This window comes from Talpa occidentalis, unplaced genomic scaffold, assembly GCF_014898055.3.
Source record: "Talpa occidentalis isolate TD23 unplaced genomic scaffold, MPIMG_talOcc4v2.1 talOcc4.2, whole genome shotgun sequence".
Classification (NCBI taxonomy): domain Eukaryota; kingdom Metazoa; phylum Chordata; class Mammalia; order Eulipotyphla; family Talpidae; genus Talpa; species Talpa occidentalis.
The window spans coordinates 101,974,529-101,995,417 of record NW_023602073.1 but is presented as its reverse complement, the minus strand read 5'-3'; the positions used below and the strand labels follow the sequence as shown (position 1 = coordinate 101,995,417).

Sequence of the window (20,889 nt, the reverse complement as noted above, 5' to 3'; positions counted from 1 at the left end):
CATGCAGATTGCAGATAAATCCTTTGGTAATTGTTACGTAAGAGAGCTTACCCATGTATGTGTATATATCTATTTTGGTGGAGGATTTAATGACCTGTATCGAGATAGGTCAAACTCTAAGACTAGATTTCACAGTTAGAAGATTAAAGAAAATGCAGGACTAGTATGTGATTGTGGCTTATAGCCAGTATTCAGAGACCTGATTTTGAAAACATGGGTGAGGTAATTTTAAAAACAACCTGTATATCCAGTCATGGTGAATCAGAGCTATGATGGGGGGTGGGGTGCTAGAGTGCTATAGCATCAAAGCACAGTGGCCAACAGAGGACAGGTCATGGTCTCTGGGTTCTTCAACCACACACACAACTACAAGACCACTCAGGTGCAGGAAGAAACAACATGGAGTTTACTTAACAAATGGATGAAACAGAGATTCTAAGGCCACACGTGGCTGGTTATCTTACCCCAGATAGTGCACAGTGTCCAGAAGCACAAATAAATGGCTGCTCCTCCAAGACAGCACCATCCTATCAAGCAGTGCACCAGGATCCACCTCACCAGAGCTGGAGGTGCTTACCGGTGTGGCCACTGGATGACACTGCAACAGCTCACAGCAACAGTCTGAAAGTAGACACCAGGCACTGGATCATACAGTAATGGAGGCAGGAGCACTGGGAGGTGATGCCAGACAATTAACGGCTCTCAAAAGATGAGAGAGAGAATGCCGGTCACCCATCAGCAGTGCTGGGCAGCAGTGGCCAGTAGTGCCTATGAACACCGTTCACCATGAAGCAGCAGTGTCAGAAACACCATGTCGACAGCTCGCTGTGAGCCACTGGCCAACATCTACAGTAAACAGATTTTTGAGATACCAGGCCAGGAGCCTTTGGTGATCCTTTCATGCGATGTTAGAGACAGGCCTGAAACAGGTGTGGCTGGACCCGCCTCTGTGAAGCTCTTTAGCTTCTCTACGAAGCTTTTCAGCTTCTCTTCTTCCTCTGGAGGCTGGCCGCTAAATGCTTCTTTCTTCTTTGGAGGTCAGGAACAGAGTCTTTTCCAAGCACAGAGTGAGTCCCAAGCTGGTGCATGCCCTGCCTTATATGCTTTTTCAGGGCTCCCCCCGACCCCCACCCCAACACACAAATCTGATTGGGCTCTTTTCAATCCTATGGCTGATTGGACCTTTCACAACTCAGCTCATAGCTCACACCTAATTGGTCCATTACCAAATCCACCTGCCTCTCTACTGCCTGGAGCTGGGGAGAGCCACAGTGCTGGGGCTAGCCCAGTGGAGCCCCATGTTCCTCCCTGCAGCCCTGACCCAGTGACTGCATGCCCTGGGGTGGCATGGTAGGAGAAACACTGCTGCCCACCATCACTGCTGGCCTCTGCCTGAAACTTGAGCCCCAGTGGTTTTGTTGGAGGTAAGCAGTAAAATGCCTCCCACCTGCTGCCTCTTGCACTGGCCACAAGCAGCTTCTGGTGTCTGGCACTTGTCTTGCCTTTTATAAGCTGTGGGGCCTCAGTTTTGATTGCTTATCTCCTCAAAGTGGAATATCTCATAGACACATACAAAAAAGGAAATCTTAGAGCTATTTGAGAAAACATGGGTAAGAGAGGGCTACTCTGTGAAGTCTTTCTCAAGTACTCATCATCTTTTAGAACAAAGGGATTATATGTCATATTAAGATATGCAATCCATAAGGAAGGTATGACTGAAATTCAAAGTAATATTAGAAAGTAATTTCACTGAGAACAATTTTTAGGAATGATCTGGACCTGGAGTTGGCAAGCTATGGCATACTAATGGGCTGTTTTGTAAATACATTTCTATTGAAATGTAGTTATGCCCATTTATTTGCCTGTTGTCTATGACTGTTTTGGGACTGTAGGAGTTGAGTTATTACTACAGCATCTACATGCCTAAAATATTTACTATCTAATCCAATAAAAAATTACTGATACATAGTATAGATTAGAGATTTCTGACTGACACAGGAGTTAGCAGACTTTACCTGTAAGCTCCAGGAGCAGGTGATCTAGCAGTTTATACTAAATGACTGATTAATAAGGTTCTCACCAGAGATCCTAGTTTTGTGCATCAGATAAAACAGACAGCTGCAGCTCCAACTGCTTTCTCTGTTCTCTGAACTTCTTCAACCACAGCATTGATCCATGATGACCCACACTGAAGACGCAGGCAAGCACTGATCCCTGGAGAAATGTACCCCAGAGAGTTGTTTTTTTTTTTTTTTGAACATGCAAGTTTTGCTCCAAGTGAATAAATGTTAAAGCAGGAGGAAAGGATTTTATGGTAAAGTAAGTCTGGGACATATGGGCATGCTTGATTAAACAAAGCTAAACAAGTTTCTTTACTCTATAAATGTTCAATCTTAGTAGGCTAAAATGCCTTGGGAACCCCCAAAGGAAGGAGAAGGTTAGCATGTAAGTTATATAAACACAAACTTAAAATGAGCATACTTTTCTTTTTCAGAGTACTAACAAGAATTAAATTTCTTAGATATTTAATTTTCTATTTAAAGTGAAAAAATACAGACCTGTTAAATCATTTCTGGTCATAGGCCCTTTGTATAAATTATTTCCTTGCTGAACAATCTTTCTCCTCTCACTTCCTTCCATTCCTGTCCCCTCCCTCACCCATACATACATCTTTTCCTTGTTAACTCCAATTCATCTAGTTCTTGACTCACACTCAATTGCTTCCATGACCACCCCTAAATTTTGTTAGATCACCTTTTAAAATATATAGAGTTTATTATTCACAGCCTTATTCATAGGAATACTTTTAATATTTCAGAGGAAAGATTTTATTAATGAATCTTACTCATCAGACTTTCAGCTTGTAGGGGATCACCACCATTTCTTTTCCACCCAGAACAGTGCATAACAGCATATGGTAAACATTCACTAAACACAGAATGTGTGAGTGAATTCTATAATGTGCAATGAGCAACATACTGCTATTATTGCAGCCCTCCTCAGAAGCTTCAGTACACACTCCATGACAGATCTACTGTGTCAGCTAAAAATGATTCCAATAGATTCTAATAGATAGAATCTCTACACGCAGAGGATTTCACAGTCAAGATGGGGTTATTTTGTGGCTATAAACGTTCTCACCTTGAATAGACGTAAAGTAAGATAAAGAGCTCTAATTGATCCAGGTCCTGGGATAAGACATCTATGACTTCGCTGCCTCAGGGTCTCAAGCAGAGTCAGGCTGGAGAGAGCTCAAGAACTCATGTTGTAGTGGTGGGCAATAACTTGATAGCAGTGCTGAGACTTTAACCCTTACGCCACCAGGGAGGCCCAAGGTTTTAGAATTTTGAATGAAAAACATAGTCCCTTCAGGGTCACTCTCCTGAGATGTAGTTCCTATTGTGCTGCTTAACTTCCATGGACACCAACACTAAATTGAGATGTATATTGATTTTAAAGTACCTATGGAATATTGATGTGGACATGCCTAAAACATGAATTCTGAATTCAGGAAAGTAATCTCAGATGGAAAAATCTATGTAAAATCAGAAGTATGGATTAAATCACCAAGGAGGGTCTGAAACAAAAAGAATTAGAGGAGAACTCCAGAAAAGGCAATTTGAGGACAGGTGAAAGAAAAGGAGACTGAATCTAAACAGGTCCACTCTGAGTAAATATGACTAGATGTTAACATTTGCCAAATCTAGTTGATGAGAAGACAAATGTCTGTCATGATATTTCTTATGCTTTTAGTTTGTTTGAAACATTTCAAAACATTTTTTTTTTTAATCCTAAGGAATGACCAGAAAGATAGAAAGTAAAGCAGGACAGAGTTTCTTAATTGAATCCGGGGAAGTCAGCATTTTACGTAGGGAGAAGTCAGTGATGAAATGAAGTCAGGCAAGGTAAGGATTAAACACTGTCAGTTGTTTTGTCAATTGATTGGTTATTGTGACCTTACTGAGAACAGTTTGAGAAGACATGAGAGGCAGATGATAAATGTCATTTGATATAAGTATAAAAAGAAGATGAAAAACAGCTGACTATTAAAAATAAAGCTATTTATTATCTCACCTATCAATGTGGGGGTTGGGTAGAGTAGATTCAGGATTATTTAATTCAGCAGTTAAATGATCAAGAAGGCAGGTCTTTTCATCTTTCTTTTTTGTCATCCTCATCCATTTTTGTTGTTCTCAGGCTTGTCCTCTCACCGTACAAGATGGTTGCAATAGTGTCATTGACTAAAACCTGGAACAACAATATTCTGAAACAAAACAAAACAAAAAAAATTGTGGAAGGGGGGGATGTTTTCCATCTCTTTCGGAATGAAGACAATTTTTCATTATCTACCAAGAAATGTTCCCTCATTCTTATAGGTCAAAAAGTATAACTGTGATCAGCAAAGTGGGTGGGACTATAATAAATATTAACTAACCCTTGAGGCTACATATCAGAGCAGTGCCTTCTCTGAGTCCAAGACAGAAAAAGATTAACACTGCTATAGAGATAAAAAACAGTAAGGAAGTGGGGCCTCCCTGGTGGCGCAAGGGGTTAAGCACCGCACTATGAAGCAATCTGCAGCCTCTTCTGCAGCATGAGTTCGATCCCTGGCTGGCCAGGGAGCAACCCACATGGCACAGCGACCTCTCCTGTCTTACCCACTGCTACCCTCAGCAGTGTACTTCGATCAGTCTGCCTGTTCTGTTCCCCACTGTCTCTGGTGAATTCTCTCACTCCCCACATCTCTGGCCTGTTCCCCAGCTCTTGTATGCATAAATAAATAAATCTAAAAAAAAAAAAGTAAGAAAGTGACTATGAGGAAGGACTTGAGGTAGCCAATTAAGGATATTTGCCTCAGTCAATTCTGAAAAGAAAGCTCTAGGAAAGAGGGCATAGTAAAGGTATAGGAAGAAGAGGGAATAGCTGTAATCTCTGGTTAGCCGGCAAGAAGCAAGAGCAAGAAGGTTAAAATCCAGTTCAGTCTTGGGCATGAGCGATTGTCCCAGTATGCGAAATAGGCAAGGAAGGCACAAATGGGAGAAAAAGTCAATGCAGATAGCTTTTAGGAATTGAGATGGAACTGTTGCAGATGTGAGTAAATCAGGAAATATGTGTGTATAAATAGCACTAACAGCAGGTTGCCAAACCTCGATCGGGTCATAATTTCCAAATAATTAATAGGAGAGAGATAATTAGCTCTAGATGAATTTGAAAGGCTTGACTAAGTTAAATAGCATTGTGGAAATAAGAGATGGGAAAACATGTTCAATATCAATTTGGTCTTAAAAAATCTTTATAGATACACATTTATTTAAATCATACTAATTTATAAAATTAACATGTTATTAGGCAGTGTATATAGGGGGGAAACTTCATAAAGAAACAGGATTACAGGTCTTTAATAAATGCCAGTTTCTGATTTGCATATTACTTCTTTATCAGGTCCATTAAAAGCCCAATTATATGCAACCCAACTTATGTACTTCCTCAGATTTGCTTAGCCCCGCCTGCTTCCTGGTGGCTTACTTAATGGAGAGCTCCATCCAGCTGTCCCGCTTCTCCAAGTTAAAGTCTTGGTTCAGGCATGGTGTTTCATGGTACTTCCAGACAAACCTCTAGAGTGATCAGGTGCTGAGTCGCAGGTGAAGTACAGTGTCCCAAACCATGGAGTCAGGTTTTCCAGTCATTCCTAAGAGGGGAACTGATAATACTACTAGAAGTTAAACATTCAGTTCCACAGAGTGGCCCCACAGAGGGACTCGAATTATAATAGAGCAGACTACTAAATTGAGTTATTTGATGAAATGCGCCAATGAGTGCAGTATAATAGAAGGATCTGACAAAGAAATTCTTCATTTACACACTACCCACCAACCCTTCCCAAAGGTAGTCTGGCCATGCCCTGAGTGGGCCCAGGACCAAACAGCATGTTGTGGATGTCTGCAGTCCCATCTTGTCAATAAAGAGCATTATATTTGCTTTCATCCTTTCTGATATCACTCCCATTGTCTCCTTTTTCACATTTCTCTCAGATTTTATATCAGACTCTTACAGGTTTAAAAAAAGGACAATTTTTCCTTAGTTTCTGTTTTCTAGGGAACCACAGTGAAAACTCAATAGCTGGATTGCTGACCTCTTCAGTATACACGTCAAGAGTTTGAAACCATAAGATTGTTTGGCAATAACCAAATGCACAATTCCAGTTCATGAAAATTGCTCACATAGCCAACCACTATGAGTTCTTAAAAGAATACTCCAAACTTAAAAGAAATAATTATTTCCAAAAAATTCCTGAAAAATACCTAGCACTTGTCTTTCACTCAGTAAATACTCAGTGGGTGGTTTGTTCATTGATTTCAGGGAGAATAAAGGAAAATGTGGGAGGATATAAAGCATTTATTCATATAAAGCATTTGTTGTACTTTGTTTTGAGTGTGTTCACAGTCAATCACCAACTAAAATCCTTGATGAACTACAATAAATGCTATCTTGTTCAGTATTGGATCATGTGGGGAGAATCCATGTGACAATTGTAATATGAGCCCACTGATAGAAATTCAAGCCTCAGAGAGAGCATTCTAATGCACCATCATTTGGGTGAGAAACAGAATAGACCACTGGAGAGCAGCAGTGATTCAGATCACAAGTGCCAGCTGTAGGTGAAAGGCAGGCGTGCCAAGGATGACACTGTAATGCAATCAAGGATTTGTCAACCCTCAGACAAGTCATCCACAAATTCATCTCCCCCATTTCTGTGGTTGTAAGGTGGATAGATAGTTAAGACTGTCACATGTGTTATATTGGGCTACTAAGTAGTCCTACTAATTGTAGAATCAAATCCTCAGTGTTTGGAGGATAAATATATTCAGAGCCACCTCTAGTTGCAGCATGAAGCTGAAATGTGTGCACAATTCTAATTTATTCTAGAATTCTGAAAATGAAAGTCATTTTCATACAATTGCTAATATGTCAGAATGGCCAATAATGAACTCCATTCTCAAAGTGCTTTAATTACAAGCTGAAATGTTAATTAGTCCAATTAAAACCTTTTATAAAACTTCAAAAACTTTATAATTTCTATCCTTAGTATGTTTACTATTCTGAAACAATTGTTCAAACACCTCTATCTACTGAGATCATTTCCATCCCAAAGCTAGTATGTAATAACAGAATAAATATTCTAAGCAATAATCTTATGAATCTATTATACTCATTTTACAGACAAGGAAACTGAGTCTTAGAAGGTATAATATTTTCCCTCAAGTTCAGCCGTATCAATTCAGGTGCTGAACTAAGATTTTTGACACTTTGCCAGTCATTATTACACCACAATATATTAAGAGCAAATAAGTAAATATGCCCATAGTATATTCAATTTTTATTCATTAATTAATCAAATATTTATTTAGTACCTTCTATCTTTAAGTGTTTGTTTTCCTTCATTTTTGTTATATACCATCTCACCATTACTTATTTTATAAAACTATCAAAGCTGCACAATTAACCTGGAAAGTAAGAGCATTTGTTAGTATTATTACTATGTCTTTTCATTGAGCACTTACTTTTTGTTATTAAATGTTTAATATCAGGCCAGCTAACCCTAAAAATAACTCTTAAATCTTTACAGATGAGATCATTATCCTATAAAGATGTGAACCAGGGTTCTAACAATACAAGCTTATGACTCTATCTATGGCCCATTTTATAAGGGAAAGATTTTGAACTCAGGGTGTTATTTTCTGAAAAGTCACAATTTGAAAGAGTAAAGAATCAATCCTAAGTCTTTTAGTTGCAACACTTAATATTTAAATATTTAAGTTACAAAAGTTCATTTAAAAAGCCTCACACTTAGGACTAAAGTCCCAAATATTAACACTGCTATAATAAACTCATTAGTAGCTACCGGTTTTAACTGCAGTTAAAGAAATAGACAAAGACTCCACTATTCATTATTTATTCAGGTTATAAAACTTTGGAATTAAACTAAATTCAAATTTGGTCTTTCCAATTTCAGTAAGTGAGGTTATGAAAGTCAAGGAAGGGGAAAAAAAAAACAGACAAGAGTACAGAGATAGAAATCATTTAACAGGTCCCCATTTTCTATCTTTACTATTTCAGTCATAGCCCATAACGCCCATCATCACAGTCATAAACAATTTCTTCTAATAATGTACTCCAGTGTTTTTAGAAAAATATATCATACTACACAAAAACCCTGAAAATGAGATTAATATCACCTCCTTTCTTTGCTTTCATTCCCATAGTTTAAAGAACTCAGAGTCACTTGCAAGATGGAAACCAAGTGCTTTAAATTTTGATGCTATCTTAAAGGGATTCAAAGAAGGTGCTAGGATTCAAAGCCTTCCTTTGAAGTAAAAAAAAAAACCCTCAAGAAGATTGGTTTTTGTCTTGCATTAGTGATCTTTCTTAAAGTCACTAATGTCTAATTCTCTTTTCAGTCTACATATAAGTGTGTACTGTGTAAGGTTCAAAACTATGTCACATGCAAACCCTGTTGCAGGGACTTTACCAAATCCCATCATTTATGTTTGGAAAAAGTAACATTGAAAAAAAAAAATGTAACTGAAATTAATACCAAGAGTAGAATTATTTTAAAATTATTGGGAAATACCACCCAATCTAATGAGAACACAGATGACTATCTTTGAGTATACTCTGGTTTCAGTAAAGAATTCTCATAATCTGGGGGCCTCCCCGGTGGCTCAGCGAGTTGAGTGCAGTGCTGTGAAGCTGTCCACAGCCTCTGCAGCTCATGTTCAATTCCCTGCCGGCCAGGGAGCAACCCACATGACGCAGCAGACCTCTCCTGATTCGCCCGCTGCTCCCCTCAGCAGTGTCAATCTGCCTGTTCTGTTCCCCTCTCTGTCTCAGGTGAATCCTCTCACCACCACCCCCCCACACACACACCTCTGGCCTGTACCCCAGCTCTCATATACATAAATAAATAAATCTTTTTAAAAAAGAATTGGCATAACCATTCATTAATAATCTACTAGCTATTAACATTTAATATTCTACTTACTAAAATGTTTCCAAGTACCTAGAATATTGGAGAACATGCTTTGAACAAGTTTACATTTTTTTTTTATTTTAACATTTCAAGTTGCCCTTCATACCTCCTCTCATAGCATATGCTTAGTATGACTTCTCAACTTTTGAATATGGCTGGCATGTAAGGGTCATTGTGAGTTGATTCCTGCCTATCTCCCTACTTCACATCCTTTATCACCGCTTGGACTATTCAGCTATTTCCCTCTCTAAGCTAAAACTGTAATTGCTATTTGCAGTGGAGAACATGCATTGGCTGTTAGGCTTAGGCCTGTGTCCATTTGTTAGTAGGACTGTACTTGTACCTTTCTTCTCTGGCCAAATTTGGGTCCTACTACTCCACGGCAAGAAATAACTGCCCTCCATGTGCCTTTATAGGTGCCTTTGTGAGTCTCCACTACAGGATTCCTCTAAGATAACATATATTATTATCCTCTTATGTGCAGGTCAAACTCAATCTTTGAGCAACTCTAGGGGGACGCTTACTCATATTATTATTTCCATTTTTCAAACTTAGTAACTCTAAGGTCACACAGGTATTGTTAGATACAGGATTCAAATCCATGTCTATTTCATGCTCTTAACAATGTTTTCTTTTTTCTAATTGTTATAATGTGTTACTGGTTACAAATTCACTTCCCTTATCTTCAACATGAAAATTCATCCATCAGCATATTATGGAGAGAAATTTACACACACTTTGTTAAAAAAAAGATCTCCCATGCCAAAAGAATTATTTAGATCTGTAACTAAAATGTCTGCAATACACCCATGATTGTTTCTAACTAGCTCTGCTTTCTTTATCCTAATAATTAGTAACCATCTGATTAAGAGTAAAGAATAAAATTCTGCCAAATACCATCAACAAATTTTGAAAGTTGTGATTTCTACAATTCACATTCTCCTCGTCTTACTACTTTCTTAACTGGGTCATTAACCTTTGTGACATTTTATGATTCCTAATAGAGTAATAATGATGTTTCTGTGATCTTATCATTATATGCTTTCAGTATCCTAGGACAAAGTGTCCCTGTCTGACTTAGAGGCATTAATGAGATAGCTGGATGTGCACTTGCATCTTTGTCCCAGTCTTAAGTTTGATTTTTTTTCTTTGTGTCACTTCTATCCTGCCATTTGCATACCACTTTCCTTGATATAAAATGTAGCAATTGGAGTTGAGTCATCCTGCTGTTTTCTCTCAGCTGGCAGCATTTGTCCAGCTTCCTCAGGAACAAATCTACCCTTTTTTATTTTATTTTTTTTGGCTCAGCTACTTCTACATACAAATAGAAAGACAATTTTTTTATGTGTGTGATTAATATTTAGTAAGGTTTACCCCAATCTGTTTTCGGCATTTCTTATAACATTGTTTCAACTCCGAAATACATAATATATTCAAATAGGTTAATCCATTCAAAAGATTCAGTGTCTCTCAACTATCTTGCTCAAAACACAGGGAAGGTCATTTCAGGTCCCAGTTACAAGGTCCAGAGATGCAGATAACTGCTGATTTTTCAGTCCTGCCTTAACTATGCAGACCTTGTCCCAGAAGCACCAAAGGCAATATGCCTACAAATTCACTTTATTACTGTTTATGATGCCTTAGGCTTGATTTTTGGATTCCTGTTTCACACTAGAATTTATTTACCAACATAAACATGCACAGCTCAAAGTCGTCTCTTTTTTCAGAAAAGAGAGCAGCCAACCAATCTATAGAGTTCCCATTGGCCTTAAAATCAGAGCACATCAGGAGTGCCTTGTTAGATGAATTTAGCAGCAGGGAAGCCTGCAGCTCATCAGCTTTCTGTTCCTCAAAAGTAGGTACTTACTGCAGTCAAGAGGAATTATTCCTGAGGATTTCTGGCCATGGGGATGTTTTCATTACCTTAAGAACATGTCAGAATAAGACAAGAGAAAAGTCCTCATATTTGTTTTCCCCTACAATATTGCATTTAATTTAAATGCCCTTTAAGCTACTCTCAGACTGTTTTAATTGGTAAGTGAAAATTATGTATCCAAATAAAACCCAAGCTAACATTTTTTTTTTTATTTATTCACTAAGCAAACATACATTTAGAGAATCTATAGTGTCCTGGGTACTACGGTAGGTATACAGGTAGACACAAGACATGTAAGAAGGAGTAAACACAGTGGTAAAGAAAGACATGTAAATGGAATACAGCGAGGGCTTTGAATGACAGATAAGAGGGTACATGTGATCTTCTTGGCAGTGTTCAGAAAGACATGAGAAAAACAGAGGAAATTCACTATGCTGATCCTGATTAATTGTTCCAGACCCCAATAAAGAACACAACAAATCCAGTTTATTTAGTCTTCAACACACTCCTTTTAAATGGAAGATATTCTCCTATATTTTTGAATAAGAATAGGCTGGATGTGTTAAGTAATCTGTCCACATTTTGGAAATGATAAAACTGATACTCAGTTCATCTAATTCCAAAATGTTTGTGCATTCCCTACATTTTTTTTTTCTTTTTTAGGTCATTTGAGCTATGTGGTTAAGAGATTACTGGTAAAGTTTTAAAAGGACATACCTCAAGGCAGTTTTCTAGGCAGAGAAGAGAAAGAAGGCAATTCCAGGCAGAGGGACCAGCATTTTAAAAGAAAAGTATGCAAAATAATATAGAAAAAAAGAAAAACTCATTTTTTATATAAATGTGGAAGATTTATTATAAGTATTACCACAGCGTTGTGCCCTTCTACATAAATCTCTTTTCTTATTTGACATACCTGTAATCCCAATGTTTTTAAGGATAAAAATAATAATGAGATTTTTATATGCCAAATTCTTTCTAAACACTGAAAATACATTAATTTCATTATACTAATCTTATGGACAAGTATCATTATTATTCCCATCTTAGAGATAAAAATTTGCTCTATATGAAATTAGGCAACTTATTTAGGTTTGTAGAACTATGGAGTTGTAATTTGAATATAAAATCTTTTCTGATCCATTACATAGTATTGCCTCCTCAATTTTAGTCACCAATAGAAGCATCTTAAGATTCAAATGGTAATTAATGTACAGAGAAATGGAACAGCATATAAAAATTTGGGGAAGGCTATATAGATCTACACAAGAGTTTGTTCAAATTATATGTTGTCAAGCAAAACTACTGTACCATTTTTCTCTCCTTGGAACTTTGTTTTGCAGAATCATTTTCCCATTTTAAGAAGAATATAAACTGTACTCCCTTGCTAGACAAATTCAATGACCATTTATAGAAATATAATCATATTCATATGTCAGACAATAAAGCATATTAAATTATCCCTGTATTTCTTTAAGTAAGATACTTGTGTGTCATCAAGAATTAGATGGTCTAAGGCTCTACTACTTTAATTGAAGGATAAGCTCATATTATCAAATTTCCTGCACTCCCATAGATAATAACTATAAATTTGGGGGCAAAGGGGCAAGCAAAATAGAGAAAAACAAACAAACCAAAAAAAAAAAAAAAAGACACTAGAACTCTGGAAACTGAAAAGAGCTGCTGGATTATACAGTAGAATTAAAATTTGGAGAAAGCAACTAGCATAGAGCATTCTGGGTTTTGTGATTTTTACCTAATGGCAGTCACAATCATATCAGTGGAAAGGAGTGGCTAAAAATCTAAAAGACAATTTACTATGTGTCTGACCAAGAGATGCAAGAGTTAAAAAGGCATCGGGGGAATGAAGTCATTATTCAAAGCTATTGCCCACCATTAGTGGAACAGAGTTTTAACTCTGAGCCCAAGTTAATTGATTTTTATAAAGAAACAAAATAAAGGAACAGATACAAACTTATCAAAACAAACTCTTGAAATATGCCTGGACAACTTGAGGCTACCAGAAGGGAAAGGTGGAGAGTGAGAGCAAAAGGAAGGAGGGAGCTCAGTGAATTATGTTGGAGGATTATTGGGGCACTGGTGGTTAATGTGGTAAAATATAAATTTATAGAGAGTTAACCTATACCCCTAAAATATATACAGTGTATTAACCAATGTTATGTCAATAAATATAACAAAATATAATAACAAATATAGCACTCTGAAAAACTCAACAGAACCCAGAGAATTCCAAACAAAACACTTCAATGCCCTGGGCATTATGCATAATTATCCCACATTAAAACAACTAGGAAAATGCAAACAAAATGAAATAATTAGAAGCCCAATGCAAGATGACCCAAATGTTGAAATTCTCAAAGACTTTATAGCAGCAATTATAAATGTGCTCATTGAGTTAAAGGAAAATATTCTTATATGGATGAAATGACAGGAAATTTTAGCTTAAAAACACAAAATATAGGGCCTCCCCGGTGGCACAGAGGTTGATCGCTGGGTTGCGAAGCTGCCCGCAGCCTCTGCAGCGCCAGTTTGATCCCCAGCTGCTCCCCGGCCACCGGAGGAGGGTCCCACATGTTGCGAAGACCTCTCCTGCCGCCCGCTGCTCCCCTCAGCAGTGTACTTTGGTCCTTTGGCCTGCTCTGCTCCCCGCTCTGGCTCTGGTGAATTCTCTCACCCTCCCGCGCTTCTGACTGTACCCAGTGCTTGTATAAATAAATAAAAATAAATAAAAATGTAAAAAAAACTTTATTAAAAAAACCCCAACAAAATATAAAAATGAACCTAATGAAATTTTTGAATAAAAAATATATTTAATTCAAAAATAATATATTTAACTCAATTGAAGGAGGGTAAAAGGCTTGAATAGACACCTCACAAAAAAATGCAAACATGACAAGTATGTATATAAGTTGTTCCACATTAAATGTCATTAAGAAATGTAAATGAAGACATCCCCTGTGGCATAGGGGTTATTTCTCAATGCTTTCACACTATCAAGCAGTGGGCCTGAGTTTAATCCCTGCCCAGAGAGCTAACCCACATATGGCACAGCAGACCTCTTCTGTCTAGCTGCTGCTCCCCTTAGCAGTGTATTTCAGTAGCTCCATCTATTCTACTCCCTACTCTGTCTCTGGTTGAATCCTCTTATCTCCCTGCACCTCTGACCTATGCCACAGTTCTTCTATGCATAAATAAATAAAAATAAAATATTTTTTAAAAAGAAATGCAAATGAAAGCAACAATGAAATACTACTACATGTCAATTAGTACGGCCATAATTCAGGGTAATAGCAACATCAAGCACTGATGGTGTCACTAGATAGATAGATAGATAGATAGACAGAAAAATAGACAGAATTTAAGTAATTCAGAGGAAAATGAAATTTGAAAAATAAATAGAGCAAATAATAAAATATTAGACATAAATACACGAATATCAATAATTACTTTAACTAAAAATGTATATCCCATGATATTTATAAATTACAAATAAAAATGAATAAACCTAACAGACATTAAATTAAGTGATGGATGTTAACATTATAAGACATGTCAGCATCATGTATTGCCTCATATGATATACACTGCAAAGTACAAATCACTTCTGGATTATTCTTATCTAAACTGCAAAATTTCAATAACATTAAGGGACCTTGTAAGAGAAATGACTATTGTCCTTCAAAAGCAGATAAGTCATGAGAAGAAAGGAAATACTACAAAACTGTCACAGTGCTATAGTTTGTTTACTTTGGGTAGACAAACGGGATTAACAAGTAAATATGATACAGGATCTTTGACTGGGCCCTACCTAGAAAAAGACAGTGGAAAATCTTGTAAAACCCAGTAAAATTTATAAATAATTAGAATATTGCATGAATGGTAATTCACTTTTTTATTGTGATAGTACATATACATATATGTTATTTTTAGGGAAAACTGAGTGAAAAGTATACAAGAAATCTGTAAACCATTTTGCCTTTTTCCATAAGCCTAAATTTATTTAGTCACCAAAATGCTAAAATTACTAATAAATTTAACACTCTAAAACACAGATATCATAATGGGCCAAAAAAAAAAAAAAAAAGGCAACAACATGCTACCTACAGCAGATATACTTTAAAATTTAAAGAAACTCATAGTATAAAAACAAATTGACATTTTTAAAGCTACACATGAAAACAATAAACAAATGAATTGAAAAAACTGCATCAATGTCAGATAAACAGACTTATAGACAGTGTTACTAGGGATAAAGATCATTTCTCAATGATAAAAGGGTCAATTTCTTAGAAAAAGATAATCAAAAATATGCATTATTAGTGACTGCAATTGTTTATTAGTAGTAAGACTCAAAATGAATAAATGTATCAATGTCTCTGTATATAATGTTAACATACAAAATTCAATTATACTTTTATATACTAGTAACAAATTGGAAAGTGAATCTTTAAAAAATTCATTTATAATCACACCAAATAAAATTACAAACTTGGGAATAATTTTAAGAAAACATGCAATATGCCTTCACTCAAAACTATAAAACATCACTAAGAAATTTCACATATGTAAGCAAAGAAGCATACTATGTTCATGGAATAGAAACTAAATATTTTAACATGTCAGTTATTAAATTGATCTATAGTTAAATATAATCCTCTCACCATAAAAAAGAAAATTCTGAATAGATCATACACTTGAAAATAAAAGGCCCAATTATAAAACTTTAGAAGAAAACATTTTAAAATAATGTGACATTGGTGTAAGCAAAAATTTCTTAGGGCACAGAAAACACAAAGTGAAAAATAAAATCCACTCTATCAAAATTTAGAAGTTTTCTCTGGAATGTAATTTTTAAAAAATAAAAAGTGAAGTCAATGAATAAGAGAAAAATTTGAAATGCATTTGTTTGACAAAGAACTTATATGTGGAACACTAAAAGAAAATTTCAACTCAGTTATATTGCAACCTAATAAAAATGGTCAAAAAATTTCATTGTACTTCTGTGAAAATATGAGTTATAATAACTACAAGAAAAGACACTTACATTGTTATTAATAAGTACAAAAAAAGACAAAGCACTCATGAGATACCATTTTACACCTAATAGAATAGCTAAATTTAAAAAGACTGTCAATATTAAGTCTCAATAAGGATATGGAGAAACTGAAACTCTCATATAATGCTATTGAAATTTAACATGATGCCATCACTTTGGAAAATTGTCAGTTTCCTAAAATATTAAATATCTATATACTGTATGACCCAGCCATTCCACTCATAGGTATTTTCTCAAAGAAATGAAAACTACATTCTTACTTCTGCACAAATATTTCAGTACCTTTATTCACAATATAGATGAGTACACAAACAGAAATAACACAAATATCTATCAATAGCTGAATGGTTATATAAAATGAACAGCATGAATCTACCCCCAATCAATATATTTTGTGAAAGAAGCTTAAGTCATATATTCTTTGAATTTATTTATGTAAAATTCTTAGAAGTACTAATTAACCTATAGTGTTAAGAAAGAAAAAAATGATCAATGCTCTCCTGGAGTCATGGGTGGCAGGAGAAATGGTCTGCAACAAGGCAATGGGACACAAGAAATCTACTGTTGATAACAAATATTCTGTATCTAACGGTATAGGTGATTTCATGATAATAAATGGTCAAAAATGATCAATTAGATGCATTATGTTATAAAGATGATACATTTTCTTAAAATAGTAAGTCAATAAATGCGACTTCTAAATAAATTCCTAAGTAAGATTTATTTGCACAAATGTACACTTGTTAGAACTACATCACTCAATTTACTCATTCAATAAATGAGTCTTGTAATGTTGAAAGTATTGAAAAAAAATCTTGAATATATATTGAAAGTGGAAAGAATGGCACAATCAAACAAGATGAAGCCTTATTAAGGCAGCATGCTGAGAGAGGGCAGCTTATCTTGTCTTTTTACAATCAACATCAGACTTGTTTTTCTAATGATGGTTTTCTAACCATTCTTAATAGATTTTGTTAATTCAGAACTGCATAATATTGACAAATGGATTTGTTAAGAATAAGGAAAAAGTCACACTGTGAAATTAAATTTGTACATTTTACCAAGAGTCAACTTAAGTCAACTTACTAATTATTATTAAAAATAATATATAGCTCTAATATTAACTGATCCTCAAGAAAAAAAGAACTTATAAAACCATTAATCATCATTGTATTAAAAGAAAATCTCTATAGCTATTTTCTTTAGTTTATTATTCTGTTTTTTTCTGTCTAGATTTTGCCTGGTGGGGCAACGACTCATGGTAGAAAGCCTCAGGGCTTCAGGCGATACTTTACCCACAGCAGCATAAGCAGAACAGAAAATCAGGAATTTCTTAGTGTCAAAGTAGATACTGGGGTGATAAAAGTCCATTAGTAGTGGAAGGAGAAAATAAGATACTCTTGAATAAAAATTTAATTGTAACATTTTGTGTATTTGACAGGTTTCACACTACCTAAAACATTAGTAGGTAAATTAAAGGCGTTGCCCATGTTTAGCTTTATTCTATGATTACATCACAGATAATATACCCTCTAATCATCACTGACATTATGTTAAAAGTCAATTCCCTCTCCCCAAAAAAGGTAACAATTTATCTAAAGTATGATTATTCTTTATATGGAGATGAAAATAATTCAATTTTATCTCATTCACTAAAATTTTTATTAATTTTAACAAGCACACACAAAATAGATTTTGAATGTAAAAACCAACATAGATTTAAAAAAGGGACCTGAACTATGAAAGTTGCCAATTGATGTTATTTGGCTACGATTTCTTTTTTTTAAGATTTATTTTTTATTTATACAACAGCTTGGGTACAGGCCAGAGGCGCGAGAGAGTGAGAGGATTCACCAGAGACAGAGTGGGGAGCAGAACAGGCAGAGAGACCGAAAGCACTGCTGAGCAGAGTAGCAGGAGGGGCAGGAGAGGTCTGTGGCACCATGTGGGAATCTTCCTGGACAGCTGGGAATCGAACCCGCAATCGCTGCAGAGGCTGCAGATAGCTTCACAGCGCTGTGCTCAACCTGCTGCGCCACTGGGGAGGCCCTATTTGGCTAAGATTACTGCCATTTATATAGTAAGCCAGTCTCATGAAGATCTTGTCATTCTTGTGTCATTATCTTAGACAATTGAGACAGACAGAATGCTTTAAATCAATATAATTACTACACTAGGGTTCAAAAAAAGCATGTCTTGTGCCTCTTAAGGCTTTTTACTGAGTGCATATTTGAGAAGGAAATGGAATGGTCAGTCTTGCTGACAAACTAGACTTTGGTTGGCTCTGTAACCACTGATTTTGATTTACATTTTCTTGAATTGATTTAAGGTAGGAGAGAAGAAGAGGATGATGGGGAAAGATACTTTGGTTCTTCTTGCTAACAACTTGATTAAGAATTTTGTAGGAACAGTATTTTGTGACTAATATTATTCCATATGATTTTAGTGTTCCTATTATGTCTCCATACATTTGAATAAAAGTATCCCATGTAAACCTTTATTCTACTTTCTTCTGCCTCTTACATTTGCTTTACATTTCTTCAACCAAATCAGAAGTTCCTGGATCGGCAAAATAAAGCATGTGACCTAGGAAAAGTCAGTTTTTTCTCCAGTGATAGAAAATCAATGTTACACATGCCAATGTCAAACATCACTTCAGTTTTAAACAGAATTAGCCTACTGCTTATTTCTAACATACTGTTAAGTTTAATCTTCATTATTAATATTTTGTCTATTACTCTCACAGGTCTAGACAATCAGGGGCAAAAAAACAAATACTAATAAAACAAGCCCTGATTTTTAACTTTGCCATTTTTTTGTGCCATAGTAATTACACTGTGGCTAATTTCAAGCCACCAGTTTTGAACATGGAATAGGAAAGGTGAGTGTGATAAAACAGCACAATATGCAATTGTGTTCAAAGTATTTTTCCCCAATGTTTATTAAGTGCATACTATGGGTCAAACACTCATTCTATATGTTGAGCACACCTTTCTGATTGTGTAAGCACTATGAAAATGAACAAAGTAGAATAAAAAGTTAGATTTAAAACCTGACCTTCAAATCACTGTTTGACAATGTATTTAAACAGGTTTTTCAAAGAAAGACAAAACTTGCAGGTAACCTACAGATCTGGTCATACAGCAGGAGAGGGGGAGGGAGATTCATTAAAATAGGAGAGAGAAGAGCACAAGGGACTATGGTGATGTGGTGATGGGAGATTTATGATGACTACACATGAGTGGAGAAATCAACTATTGTACAAAAATAAACAACAATGTAAGAAAGTAAAAATAAATACTTTTTTTCCAAAATAAAGCATAATTATATTATTCTCATTAAATAATACACATGATAATTTTAATTGAATTAGAGTTGTCATATATTAGTTTCCAACTCCTATTTTTTAATTCACCAACAAGTTGTAATGGTTCTTTTCTGTGAATACCAGCTTCCCTCTCATTGTGTCAATTAACACTCCTTATGTTAAAGTTTTACAGAATGTAATTAAAATATAGCTGAGAGTCCATGGAAGTCATTGCTAAAAGAAAATTGAAAACTCAATACTTATAGGGAAAAACACTTGCTACTTTAAATTGGTACTAAAAATCAATTTATTAGAAGGAAAGTTTTTCTTTTTCAAATATTAAATGTGCATTTAAGCTAATCAGTGATCTATTATCAAGAAACTGCAGCTCCATGTATAAAATATATCTTTACAATAAAGAAAATTTTGGAAACCACCAAACCCAACACACCATCTATTCTAGCATCCTAACATTAGCTCAGTGACTCATAATTTATGGAATTTTGCTTAGTAAGCAGACTTGTAAAGTATCATATAGTTTTCTGAATTCCAGATCAAGAGACCCTGTTATAGTTGAGATTTTTCTGGAGTGTGATGGTTCGCTTGTGACTCACAGATGATACAGCTTTACTATAGATTAAAAATGTGCAATAGATGCTGGTAGCTGCTAAAGTAGATCACATATCACAGTAAAAATACTCCAGATGCATTGTCACTGTCTCATGGTTGTCTTTGCTCTGCTTTCCATTTAGTTATCACTGGCTTTCTAGAGCTCTTGAACTTGAAAAAGGTTAGACAGCACACCGCTAGAGCAGTTTGTGAGCATCAGCAGATTTAGCTTGTAATTTCATTGATCTATATGGGCTCACTGTTTGCAAACCAGCTGCTGCACTGTTTCCCCACAGCTACTGATCTCAGTAGCATTGATTTTTTTTCCCTCTTACATTAACATAGCATTACTTCTTTAATGGGCAATAAATGACTGGATGTAAATACAATCAGGGCTGCAACAACAAAAGCAAAACGTCAGACTCATTTTTATTTAAGGTATCCTTTCCATTAAATATTTGCCATAAAAATTATAACACAAATTATTGACAAAAGTAATGCAATTTTGATTTTAGTGCATTTTGTTCGTTTCTAGATATGTGGCGTCTGCCAAGTGATCTTCTCTTCCTAATGCATTAAGCAAAGCAATACAACAGCAGCACTTTTATGGATTCTGTAAATTTGCACCATTACCTTAGTACAACTAAATTCTATTCATGAAAGAAAGCAGAAAGCAGTGCAAAGGCTTACACTTAACTCCAACATAGGCTGAAATGAAGGTACTTCAGATTCTGTCATCTGGCTAAAGGACATCTTTACAATATTGGCTGATATCAATAAAATTAGAAAAGAATTATTTAATGTTAAAGAACTTAATGTACATAAACTTCAAGATGTACACATCTTTCTTATGCACATTTGAAGTAGATGTGCGGATATATATATAGAATGAATAATATTTAGAAATTATGTTTTAAAGTTTCTTTGTGTGGTTAAAATCTGTAAATGATAACCATAGGAGAGAATATAAAAACATTCATTTTAAAGTTAAT

At 35.4% G+C, this 20,889-nt stretch overlaps 1 long non-coding RNA gene across 2 annotated transcripts in view; it reads right to left on the bottom strand.

Annotated features, from left to right (window-relative positions):
- LOC119253392 (uncharacterized) overlaps positions 1-5,700 on the bottom strand; it is a 163,272-nt gene extending 157,572 nt beyond the window's left edge. For both annotated transcript variants that reach the window (XR_008553299.1, XR_008553298.1), the window contains exons 1-3: positions 5,527-5,700; positions 4,075-4,264; positions 2,081-2,214 (exon numbers count right to left, since the gene is read on the bottom strand). This is a non-coding gene — a long non-coding RNA (uncharacterized LOC119253392). The remainder of the gene's footprint in view (positions 1-2,080; positions 2,215-4,074; positions 4,265-5,526) is intronic.
- Positions 5,701-20,889: the final 15,189 nt, after the last annotated feature.